General features: G+C 37.0%; 1 protein-coding gene across 1 annotated transcript in view; it reads right to left on the bottom strand.

Moving 5' to 3' along the window:
- SCN1B (sodium voltage-gated channel beta subunit 1) overlaps positions 1 to 12,385 on the bottom strand; it is an 863,611-nt gene that overhangs the window by 296,309 nt on the left and 554,917 nt on the right. The gene's annotated exons all lie outside the window — the stretch shown is intronic.

Raw genomic sequence — 12,385 nt, forward strand, 5'->3', positions numbered from 1 at the left:
ACACCGTTTGTCCTTAATAATGCTTTGGTGGCTGAACTTTAATGGAACTATACACAGAAAATCAGTTCACATGTTGGAAAGGACTTGTGTGGACTATGCTGTAGTCAAAAATAATCTTTTTTCAACACTGGTTCTATGATTTTGAGCAGCGCATACGCAATTGTTATTCTGCTAACAACTTCTGTCACTTGCCTGGTAAGGGCAAGCTCTGCCATCTGTGTGACTGTTTTCCTGCACTGGAGGGCTTTTTACTTAATAACTGCTACTATAACAGGTTGTGCTACTAAAAAAAACCAACCCCTGTTCTTTTCAGCTTTCTTCTTTAACACTTTCTTTTACACCCATTAGAAAATACATTTATTTATTTATTTAACATTTAACTATGGTAAGTGAATTTATCCAAATTACTGAACTTATCCAAAAACCCTCTATGTGTGTGTGTGTGTGTGTGTGTGTGTGTGTGTGTGTGTGTGTGTGTGTCTGTATGTATGTATATATATATATATATATATATATATATATATATATATATATATATATATATATAATTGGTTGATGTGTTAAATGGTTGACACATAAAACAGCAACCAAAACACATTGGTCAATCATTATATCACTAATATGCTACATCGACACACAGAACATTGAAAAAGAAAACAAATTTCTTTTCTGATGCATTTCGTAATTTTGGGTTTTATTATTTTCCGTTTTGAATTAAATATCTATATGGGTCCATGTCAACTTACTGAAAAGCAATATACTGAAAGTTCTAATACTGAATGTACAACACTGAAATATCAAAATGCTGAAATGTTAAAATGTTGAAATCAAAATACCTATTCCCCTACATATGTAGAAAGCTGGACGTGCCACCCTGCAGGATAGACGGTGCTTATTTCTGACTTTCACTAACAGATGAGTGTTTGTCCATTGGCTGTGTTATGGTGCAGTGTAGGCATGTGCTACATGTAAGCAATGAGTATGTACTTTGGATACAAGATTGTAAAGTTTCAACATTTTGACATTTTAGTATTTTGTATTTAGTGTTATGACTTTCAGTTTACCAATACTCAATAAATTGTCATGTGCCTTCTATGCTATGCACAGGTCCACTCTCAGCAGCTGTCATCTTTGAGCAAAAACAGAACCAGGTTTTTAGCTAAGAAGTCTTTCAGAGTAGTTTTGAAAGATGTGAGGGTGGGTATAGACCTGATGGAAACAGGTAAGGAGTTCCAGGCCTTAGCAACCTTGCACGACTAGAGACAATGCCCCGCAGATTTTGATGGGTTTGTAGACAGACAAGAGCTTTTGGTCATGGGTTCACAGTGAGCAACTAGGAACATAGTTGTATAGAATATTTTCTAGTTCTGGACAAATGGATGCTGGATAATTTTATAGGTGGTAAGAAGTTGTGTATATGTCAGTTGATGTGGCGGTTGTAACCAGTTTAGGCTTTTCACTGCTATACAGTGGTGTGAAGCCTGGAGGTTAGTAAGAATGGGGAGCACCATAAAGAAGCTTTATATTATCACCCTAAACTCATCCACTAATGCGACACTACTACAAACATACATCAGTAGAATCTGTCAGCTTCAAACTCGCTTATATCCCAGTGTTCATCAGCACCTTCTTCCTGTAAAAGCTAATTGGCTTTGTATAACAGCAGGAACCCCTTCTTGTTTAACTTTCTATTTAAACTAGTTTTTTAGCATAAATGCCCATTACTCTCTTCCAAACTAATAATCAACACCTCTGCCTACCCCATTAGAAACAGTAATGAGGCAGTAATTCCACAAAGAGACCTCCCTTAAATCTGCAGCTGGAGAAAAAACCTTCTTTAATAAAACACTGGACTGCAGGGATCATCTACCACTGGACATGATAAAGGAACAACCTATTCTACCTTTCCAAATAATTAATGGAACATCTATTTGCTGGAAATAACTGCAAATATTTTAGACATTCTGGTTGCCAGTATTTCAGATTAGAACCTTTACTGCTGCATTTCTGCAACCGCACATAAGTAAATATTTAAGTTACCTTTATAGTTAAACTTCTGTATTTTTGTAACTAGATTACTAAGTATTGTAATTCTATTATTTAATTATTATGCATTGTATTTGTACTATGAATCTCTTCTTTTTATGATATCTTCTAGTGTTGCTCTCCAAGCCCAGGTCATATCTGATAAAGGACCTTTGGGCCAGCCAACTTACCTAGTTTACAGATAGACAGACATACAAACAATCAAACAAACTATATACTAACTAATAATTACCTTATTGTGAGCAACAAGTAGAAGCAATAAAAAATCCTTCATTAACTACTACCAGTGAAAGTATCACATTCATGATGAAATATTAACTAACTAAATCCATATGTTTCTGCAGTATATTTTAGTGGCACCCAGTTCACAAAAGAAATAAAACGTATCAACAAATAGTGAACTCATGCCTTTTGTTATGAGATAAGCTCATTAGAATACAATATCAGACTCTAAACATGACATGAACACCAGCAATATCTGTCTGAGAATAAATGCAAACAGCTATGTGTTGGAATTTGTAAGCACACAGGCAAACCAAGACAAATAAAATTATTTGCATTCCATTGTATTAATGATATGGTACATGCGGTTAAGTACTACTAAAATATCAAAAATGTAGGGGTCAGAATGGATTTTTCTCTAGCAGAATTATTTTAGTCCTTACATCTGTTAAAATTTATTTCTGTATTTCAGCAGTATTCCTAGATAAGCTAGATCAAAAAACATGTTTCTATTTTGTGAGACATGGGTAAGGCAGCTGTATGTTATAAGTTCAGATGGAAACCATAGTGCTCCTTTACTATAAAATAAGTGAATCTTCTGGAACATTGCTTGCCTAGGAGAAACAGAAACATAAATCATATGTATTTGTAGTTTGTCCTTGTACAAGTTCTGCAATGAATACAGCATTGTATTAAGAAAAATTACTGCATGGATAAAGTCATGACAAACAGTTCAGAAATGAGAACATTCCAATGTGTAACTATTTAGCAGTTTCTGAGTGATGATTGTATTATTCTGCTGTCAGTTTAAGAATATAAATTATGATTAGAAAGAATATTCCTGAAGGTGCCATGAAAGAGATATTGGATAAGCAGCTTGCTGCCATTCTATTCTGGTAAAAAAGGCTTTGTCTTAAACTGCTTTTATGTCCTAGTGGATTTACTACTAAGGGACAGTAATATTAAAATCATTAGCACATGCAGTTGAGGAAATTGACATGCACACTTATCTAACTTAAGTGAAAGGGAATCCTGTATGCAGTTCAAGATGTGCTTACAGCTTTAAATATGCAGACTTTTTTTACAGATATAATGCATCCTGCACCATTTATTCAAAAGACAAGACTCAAAATGCTAATCACCACTCTTATGCATGGTCATTAATGGATGTCCATACCGTTTCATCATGTCTGTTAGGGAAGAGAGGAAATGTAAAAAGGCGAGTATTTAAAATCAGTGTTTACATAGACAAAAGTTTCCGGGCTGTCAGATGACATATGCACAAACCACAGTCACATGTGTAGCATGAGCAATAACACATAGTACAGTGCAAAGTATTTGTCATTCTGTTCTTCTGGTGGTCCCATCCTATGCTGCTCACTAGTGTCAGCAACTCTAGCACAGGGTGTAAGAATGCATCCTTCTCTATCATACATGTTCTACAGGCAACATCTGTCCCTTAGCATCCTGGTGTTGCCTTACTTTTCTGGACTTCTTTAATGCTTTGTACACATTCCTACCAATCTGTCACATGCCATCACAGTTCGGCAGTGTTCCACCACAGTACTTATATATATATATATATATATATATATATATATATATATAAAATATATATGTGTGTGTGTGCATATTAGAGACAATGTTCCTAATGCCACGCATATCTCTGCTGATAGGAATGGGAAAGCTCAGAGTTCTGTCCTTTTCAGCGGGGTATTATGTAGTTTGGGGGTAAAACCACATTTAAGGATGGGTTGCAATTTATGACTAAGATTGATATGTGTTACTTTCTCTTGAAAGAGACCAGTACATTTCTTTAGAAGAGTTACAATTTATGCAGGTGTCTAACCCGAGTTTAGGGAAACGCTTTGGCATACTTAAAATACATAAGAACGCTAGCAACCCACCTTTTAGACTGATTATTTCTAATAAAAGAACAAAAACTGAAGACATTTCTGAATATATTGACTCTATTCTAAATCCTATTGTACAAAATATACCATTTTATATCAGAGATTTGTGGGGTTTTCTGAATAAATTGTTTCATGCTAAACTAGGTATTAATAATTGATTTGTTACATTAGATATTATTTCTCTATATACAAATATCTCACATTCAGAAGGGAAAGAATTTGTTAAACTATTTCTAAATAAGTATGTACACTTTCAACAGCCTTGTATCATGACTTTAAATGTGGTTATTGACATTGTACTGTGGAATAATTTTTTTCATTTTAACAGAAAAGTGTTTCAACAGGTCAAGGGTGTAGCTATGGGGTCTAAGATAGCCCCGTCCTATGCCAGTCTTGTTCTTGCAGCTTAGGAAATGGAAACTTTGTTACACTTGCCAGGTTTGAAGTACATTCAGTTATATTACCATTACATTGATGACATTATTTTTACGTGGACAGGGACCATGTCCCAACTAGATATTTTCTTAACTGTTATGAATGATAGCATTAGTTTTTTTTTGCAATTTGTTAAATCTGGTTGTGGAGCTTCTGTTTCATTTCTTGATACTGCAATTTCCATTGATTACACTAGGTATGTTCACTTGTGGGAAATGTGTATGTTGTCAGTACATCTACACGGGGACCTTTTACATTTTCCAACACAATTTAAAAGTGTCCTTTGCACATCATTTTGACTGTAACACAAGAAATTTAGTTAATACTGCAATTTGTGTATCTTGTAAATATTTCTATGTTTGAAAGACTTGCTGCAAACTCTCGGATAGAATCAAAGAACATTATGGTGCGATCAGAGAGAATTATGCTTATAATGCACTGGCCAGACATACCATATCTTGTACCACTTTTGTTAAATTTAATTTTATGGTATTGGAACAACTAGAGTTATTTTTGGGGACTATGCTACACTGTTAGAAGTGAAGGAACTCAGATGGCAGCTCCTACTGGGAGTGGACTCAGCACCAGGGTTAAATGATAGCTTGAATTTAAAATGTGCATTGAGATGGCATTGCTAAATGTCAGATTTCTTGATATTTCACTTTACCCATGTTTTATTCATGTTTCAGGAAGTGTTATGCATTTCTAAGATGTCATTGGTTCATCCTGATTTTATTTCTTTGTGTAACAGTATTTTTTCATTCCTTTGTGGTTCGGATCTCATTTCTGAAGAAGTTCTTAGATATGGGAGAACGAAAGCGCTAAAATAAATTGGTTCCAGAGAAGTTTTTGTCCTTGCTTCATTTATGTTATGCCAAAGAAGTTTATTTTACACGTGCTGTGTTTCTTCTTCTGTAAGCTGTCAGTTTTGTTAGTATATATATATATATATCTATATATATATATATATATATATATATATATATATATATATGTGTGTGTGTGTGTGTGTGTGTGTGTTTGTATATATATATATATATATATATATATATATATATATATATATATATACATATGTATATATATGTGCTAAGACTCTTGTACTTATCTGTCCCTTACCTTATTGACCAATGCCACAAAGGCATGCTGTGGCTTCACTTTTAAACTCAAAATCACCATATGAGGCACTGTTGAAAAATTCCAGCAGCAACTGACTGTGCTCCAACTGTTTGTTCTCCATGTTTTGTCTACAAGCAACATGACATTGTTAGAAAACAGCACACCTAATGACTTACTGCATGCAGTATCATTGTATGTATCTAAGCAGCTTGCTTGCTCACTGTAAATACATAACTCTATATATATATATATATATATATATGTATATATATATATATATATATATATATATATATATATATATATATATCTGTATATATATATATAAAGTAATCTAATTATGATCATTATTCTGATATTACATCTAGTCACCTTTCGTTGTGAGAAACAGTATTAAGTTCAGCGGTGAAGGTGGATTTCTCTTCAATGACCTGTATGCCAGAAAGCCCGCCCTACTATAGGGCTATACATCTCCCTGTGGTGTCCAGTCTCCAGTGGGGAGCTAGTCCTTCAGAACACAACCCCATTCCTAGCATTCAAATAGCAGTAAACAGGAAATACTTTTCATTCCTTCTCCTTGTTTAGCTGGGAATCTGGTGCTTATAACATTTTATGAAAGTAAGTCACTACTGTTGCAGGCAGACAGCCTACATTGATGGGTATGTAAGCATTTCCTGTTTTATTGTGTATGTGTTGTGTTTTTGGCCACTGCCAGCTTAGTGTTAGCCTGAAAAAGGCTACTTTTGATCGTTATTCTAACTCATTTATTAGAAGAATAAGTAAATAAGCACATAAAAGCATGCTATAAAAAGAACGACCATGACAAACTATGAGCAGAACTCTTATGTTGGATTCCAGAGAGACTCTGACATGGCTAGAATTAATATTGTTTCAAGTAGAAAAGGTCTCATTAAACAAACCTGATTAAGTGCCAGGACTATATTGCAGTTAAGAAAAAAAACAAGCATGTTCAGTGAATGTGGCATGCTTCAGGTTTTATCAAGGCCTTCAACTCCATATCACGAACTAGTGTAGTGGAGCAAATAAAGGTCAAAGAGATATAAACAATGAAACACTGAAAAGTATTTGAAAGGAAAATGCAGAGAGACACAGAGATGGAGACACAGATACAGACACAGAGAGCAAGACAGAGAGAGAGAGTGCGATCTGAAAAAGAGTATTAACACCCTATAAACCACTTTCAAGAGGAGAACTCTGAGACAGTAGTTTAGTTAGATATTTATTCTCTATATTACTTGTTAGTCACTGAAACTGGAAAGTCTGATTTCATATGACATGAAGATAGGAGGTAGTCATGGATTAGGACAAGCCTAAAGGAGAACTTCAGACTCACTGTATGGTCAAAAGACTTATAAAGTATAGTCACAGTGCATGAAATGTCAAGGTATTGTACAACATAAGGTGGCACTTTTGAAGGAACATTAACTTTATGCGGCTATGCTAAAGGTGAGAGGGAAAAAAATAGTCTGGGTTGTGAGTGTGCAAAAACTGAATCATTCATTACTATGCAGAAAGGCTATAGCTAGAAGAAAAGATGATATTCATCTTTAATGTCAGAGGCACATCTGCAGATACGCAGACGTGATTCTGCCTCTGTATTAGGAATTGATGAGTCACCATACTTTCCACAGTTTGGAGGTTTTACTTTATAATGCATACACAACAGTATGAGTGATAACATTTTTTTAAAAACAACCTTCTATGGACTGAGGGGACTTTGATTGCAAAGTGTTAAAAGAAGACCAAATAGATACAGCCAAACGTATATGATTGCTACCAAATCCAAGAATTACTTTATGACCTAATTTCTTCATATATGGTTTGCATGACTGCAAGGTCACAGATACAGGATTCTGTTTCTCTATATCAACATAATTACTTGTCAGCTATGAACTGTTAGTTTGCAGTGGTCCCCTTTTTTTGTGTCTTGGTTCTTGATTTGGATAATACTGCTGTGTTGCTGAGTATGTCGCATGCATACATGAGAATGTTGAGGTTTGGGGGTGAGGAAGCTAGGGATTTAATACAAAGGAAACAAAAGAGGAGTTATAGTGGAGTCTTCCACCATTCTGTTTCTGACATGATTCTGTTCCTGGAAATGAGAAGTTGCTTTGACAGCGGCAGATCTGTACGAAAGGAAATCCATTTATAAAGATACTGTATTTGGACTGACTCATGAATTACGTAGTATGTCTATGATACATTTATTGCTTACTGCATCAAAGGACCTGCATAGGTGTATGAAAATTATACTTTTAAACATGCCCTTTCCTCCATTCTTAGGAATGTCATTGGTCAACATCTGGAGTGCTGTTAAACTGCTCCTACCTTCCTAGAGATTATGTTGGTATAGGTTCATATATTTGTATAAGGCTATTGACCACCAAGGTCTTTATAAGCCTAGCTCTGCAGAGTCCATTGGACACCAATTTGGGGAGGTATGTTATTAATGAGGTAGCTAAGGGGTGTGTGTGCGTGTGTGTGTGTGTGTGTGTGTGTGTGTGTGTGTGTGTGTGTGTGTGTGTGTGTGTGTAGTATGTCAGTCTGGGATTAGTTAACTTACTGTCGGCCTCTGTCCATCAGAGACATGGGTGTCAGACTAGGGGTGAATTTATAATTTCCTTGATAAGGTTCCATATTGCGGGGATCCAATGAGACATATGTTGGTCTCTCCAGCATGTTATTTTTATGTCTTAGGCAAAGTTCAGGTCCTTGGATCTAGTGCTCCTGGTGCTGTTTGTTTTACGGATGTGCAAGAGATCCATTAGAGCTGGGTCTAAAGAAGCGTTATATGCCAGGCAAAGATCACCTCTCAATAACATGTAGGAAACTGAATAAAAAAACAGGGATTAAAGCTGATCTGTGTAGGAAAGAGCATTCATACCATAGATTCTCTGCTGAGAAACCTTTGGGGGAGTTCTAACTGTTACAGGTGCCCGGTTAGGTACATGACAAAGGGGCATTGTACTTGATGATGGGTCTGATAAGGGCTGAGTAGAATGGTACTATAACTTTCTTGAACCTGGATGCCATACCATTGCTTATGAGCTGGGTGACATGGAGTAATTTTTTTTCCTATGTTGTCTATATGTTGGTCAAAGGCCAAATTACTAGCAATATATCTTCCCAGGTCAGTAACTATTGGGTCAGCTCTTAGGGGTGTTTTATCAATGGAGTAATTAGCTTGGGTGCATGACTTCCACAGTGGTGCAGCAGATAGTGTTGCCATCTCACAGCAAAAGGTTCCCCAATTCAATTCTCAGATGGGGTGCCTTCTGTGTGAAGTCTGCATGTCCTCCCTGTGCTTGCATGGGTTTCCTCTGGGTGGCCTGATTTCCTCCCACATTCCAAAGACATGCAGTAGGTGGATTGGGCATTCTAAACTGGCCATAGGTGTGAGTGTGTGGAAGAACTACAGTGGCAGAGCTAACCACCCGTTGGAGTAATCTTGGGGTTCCTATTAGATGACCAAAGATGCATTCTTTCGAATGCGTCTTGGTCGAAGTTGAAAAGATGAAAAGGCAAAATGACGAAGCAGCATATAAGCGAATTCTTTCCCTGGGAAAGAAATCACTTGGATGCATCTGCTACTTTGCCATTTTCATCACTGAAGTGCGATCTCGGAGTTGGTATATTTAAGTAGGGGGGGTGTGAGGGGCAAAGCCCCCCACTTTGTGTTATGTTTTAAGTGTTTTTTTTTTTTTTTGGAACAGCGTGCTGTTCTAACCGTTCGAGTTTGCAAGCTTTCGCTTACATGGGGTCGATAAATCATCGTTCGCTTTTCTAAGTGTTCGATGATTTAATATAGACCCTAATCTTGGGTCTAGATGATTGTCACTGGTGAAGTGATACCGTGACCCCATCTACAAAAATGGGAAAAAGGGGTTGTGGATGGATGACTTCCAAAAGGGCATTATAATGCATTTCTTCACATTGACTTTTAATCTGTGGCTCTGGAATCAATCATTTGATTGTGTCAGACCCTCTTGTAGAATGTTTGTGCCATAAGGGGAATCTATGATAGCTTCCAATTTCTAGTCATCTATGAACTTGGTGAGCCAGAGGCCTTCAACATTAGCTTTGACTTCAAAAAGAACTGGCCCAGCACAGAACCTTGAGGTACTCCACTGGTGACTGATCTCTTGGTGGAAATGGTCTTACCAGTCCTGGCTGCTTGGGTCTTATCTGTGAGCCAGCTAGCAATCCAGCGAGTTATGTAGGGATTTATGCCTAGTTCTAAGAGTTTGTCAACAATACCTCAGTTGATTATTGTATCAAATGCATTGGCCAGGTTGAGGTAGGTGGTGTGCACTTTTTCCTTCCCACATAACCTTGGTGACCCTCTTGAAGAAGTCTACCAGATTGAGTAGGCAAGACCTTCCCTTGACAAAGCTAAACAGGGATGGTTCCAGTGTCTGTAGGTTGCCAATGTCCTTGCTAATCATTTATATGATAATTATTTCCAAGGTTTTCCATACTGGACTTGTCAGACTGAAGGGACTGTACCTCTCAGGGTCGGTTGATGGTCCACCTTCTGGAGATGAATGACCATTCTGGCCCTCCATTCACTCAGTATGTAACTTGTTTTGAGGCTGTAGCTGAACAGTGCCTCTAGTGATCCTGCTAGATTATATTTGACTTTATTTAGGAGGCAACCAGGGATATTATTGGAGCCAATTGAAGCAGCATTTCTGGCCTTAACAAGCATTGCCAGGACCTGATTCCTGTTAATAATAAGAGGTATATGCAGACGGGATTTCACAGATGGTAGTTGGGGGAATGGGAGTTGAAGTTAGAGCTAAATTTATCAGATAGAAAATTTGCTATGTCACCCTAGTCAGTGAAGGTTGCGTCATTTATCACCAGTTCTGCAAACTGCTGTGTGCTACCCTTAAGGCTCCTGACATAGCTGAAGAAGACTTTGATTGTTCTTAGCCTGAGAGGCTATTCTTGACCTCATAATTGACCTTTTGGAGCTTATTAGACCTCTTAGAGTAATATCTGGAGAGAAAACTGTATTTGTGAAGTTAATCACAGGTTTCTATCTGGGCAAGATTTTCTTAAAATTTTATCCAGTAATGGTTAACAGAAACTGCCATGAAGTCAGATATTGATGTTATGGTTTTCAATTAGTTTTGTTTATTTATTTAGTTGTTTATTTATTTATTTCTGTATGTATATTTACTTGTCCACTGGATTAGTCCTAATAGGCCAGCACCCTGTTTTAAGTGGAGACCCATGGTGGCATTTTTGCTAACAGAAAATTTGGCTAGACTGTAGTCCAACTAAGACGTGTTTGTAGGTTTCTAGAAGTTGACCTTGGCAGATAGCTTATGTAATTGTTGGAATGTATGGAAATTGTGGCCCCTGCAGAGTTTGATGAGTCAAGAACAGAAGCCATCAAAACTTGGGGTAATTCTGCTTTGAATATTAGTCAAACATTTTTTTCCCAATTTCCCTTTCAGTGATTTGTTAAAAGAGAAGTAGAAATGGTGAAACATCACTTATCTTCATCTGTGCTTTTGTGGGCTGAACTAAAGTCTGTAATGTCATTTTAGTATAACAGAATTGTTTAAAATTGTTTTAGAAATTCACCCCAGACTACAAGGCCAGCAAAAAAGGCAGGCTGGTTGTTTAAGGATTCTTTTTGTATTTGTATATTTTTCTTCAAAACTGTTTTTTTAGCAATGTTGTTTGTTTATTATGAAAAGCACATATGTGTATGATCTGCGTGCTTGTAGGGAAGTAATTCTGAGGCATATGCAGCATTGTTTCTAAGACAGAATGCAAGGTGATTTCCATTGTGACATGGCTTTATATCTTATTTTCAAAAGTGTTATAAGCTTTTTGGTGATCCTCATTTGCAAGAAAATTTTAAACAGTAATGCTTTGAATCAGTTTGGCTATTAGAAACACAAACAGATGAACCAGAGCATTAGGAATGTTCTCAAATGTTTTTCTCCATTATATCTTTGTCTATAAACAAATCCACGGGTAGAGTAATGATTTACCCACTTATAATGGATGTGCCACAAGACCCTACAGACAACTCTGGCATTACAAAAAGGATAAAGCCATAAATATGGACCAGGTAATATGGTTGGATTGGCCTGCATGTCTGACTAAGATGGCAAAGAAGGGTGGGTTGGTCCATTTTGGGGGGAAGGTGGTGTAGATCTGGCTGTGTACTGCCATGATGCATTGAAGGTGGGATTATAACAGAAATGCATGGCTTGAAGTGTGGGTAGTAGGCTTACTAAGCCACCACATTATAGTAGTCTTCATCATGGGTATGTGGGAAGTGTGCAATCAAATGAGGAGGGTAGTAAGGATCTTCATGGTGACATGGAATGCATGCCCATACTCAGGGATGGTGTTATAGCATTAGGGTAGAGTTATTTCATTACAAATGCCCTTATTGCCAGGATGCTGGTGAGGATACAAAGGTCTCTCAAAGCATCCTGAATGACACCCAGCGTTAGACACTACTTGCCCTGGCACTGGATGGAATCCACCCAGAGCAGTGCTGAATAGGCCATTTCCTACTGGGTGTATTCTTTATAGTTGGCAGTCACAGAGACAGGATGCACATAAAAATATAGCCTGTGACCCAACAGTATTACTAACAG

Source organism: Protopterus annectens, chromosome 8.part0 (assembly GCF_019279795.1).
Source record: "Protopterus annectens isolate FY-2018-M chromosome 8.part0, PAN1.0, whole genome shotgun sequence".
NCBI classification, from domain to species: domain Eukaryota; kingdom Metazoa; phylum Chordata; order Ceratodontiformes; family Protopteridae; genus Protopterus; species Protopterus annectens.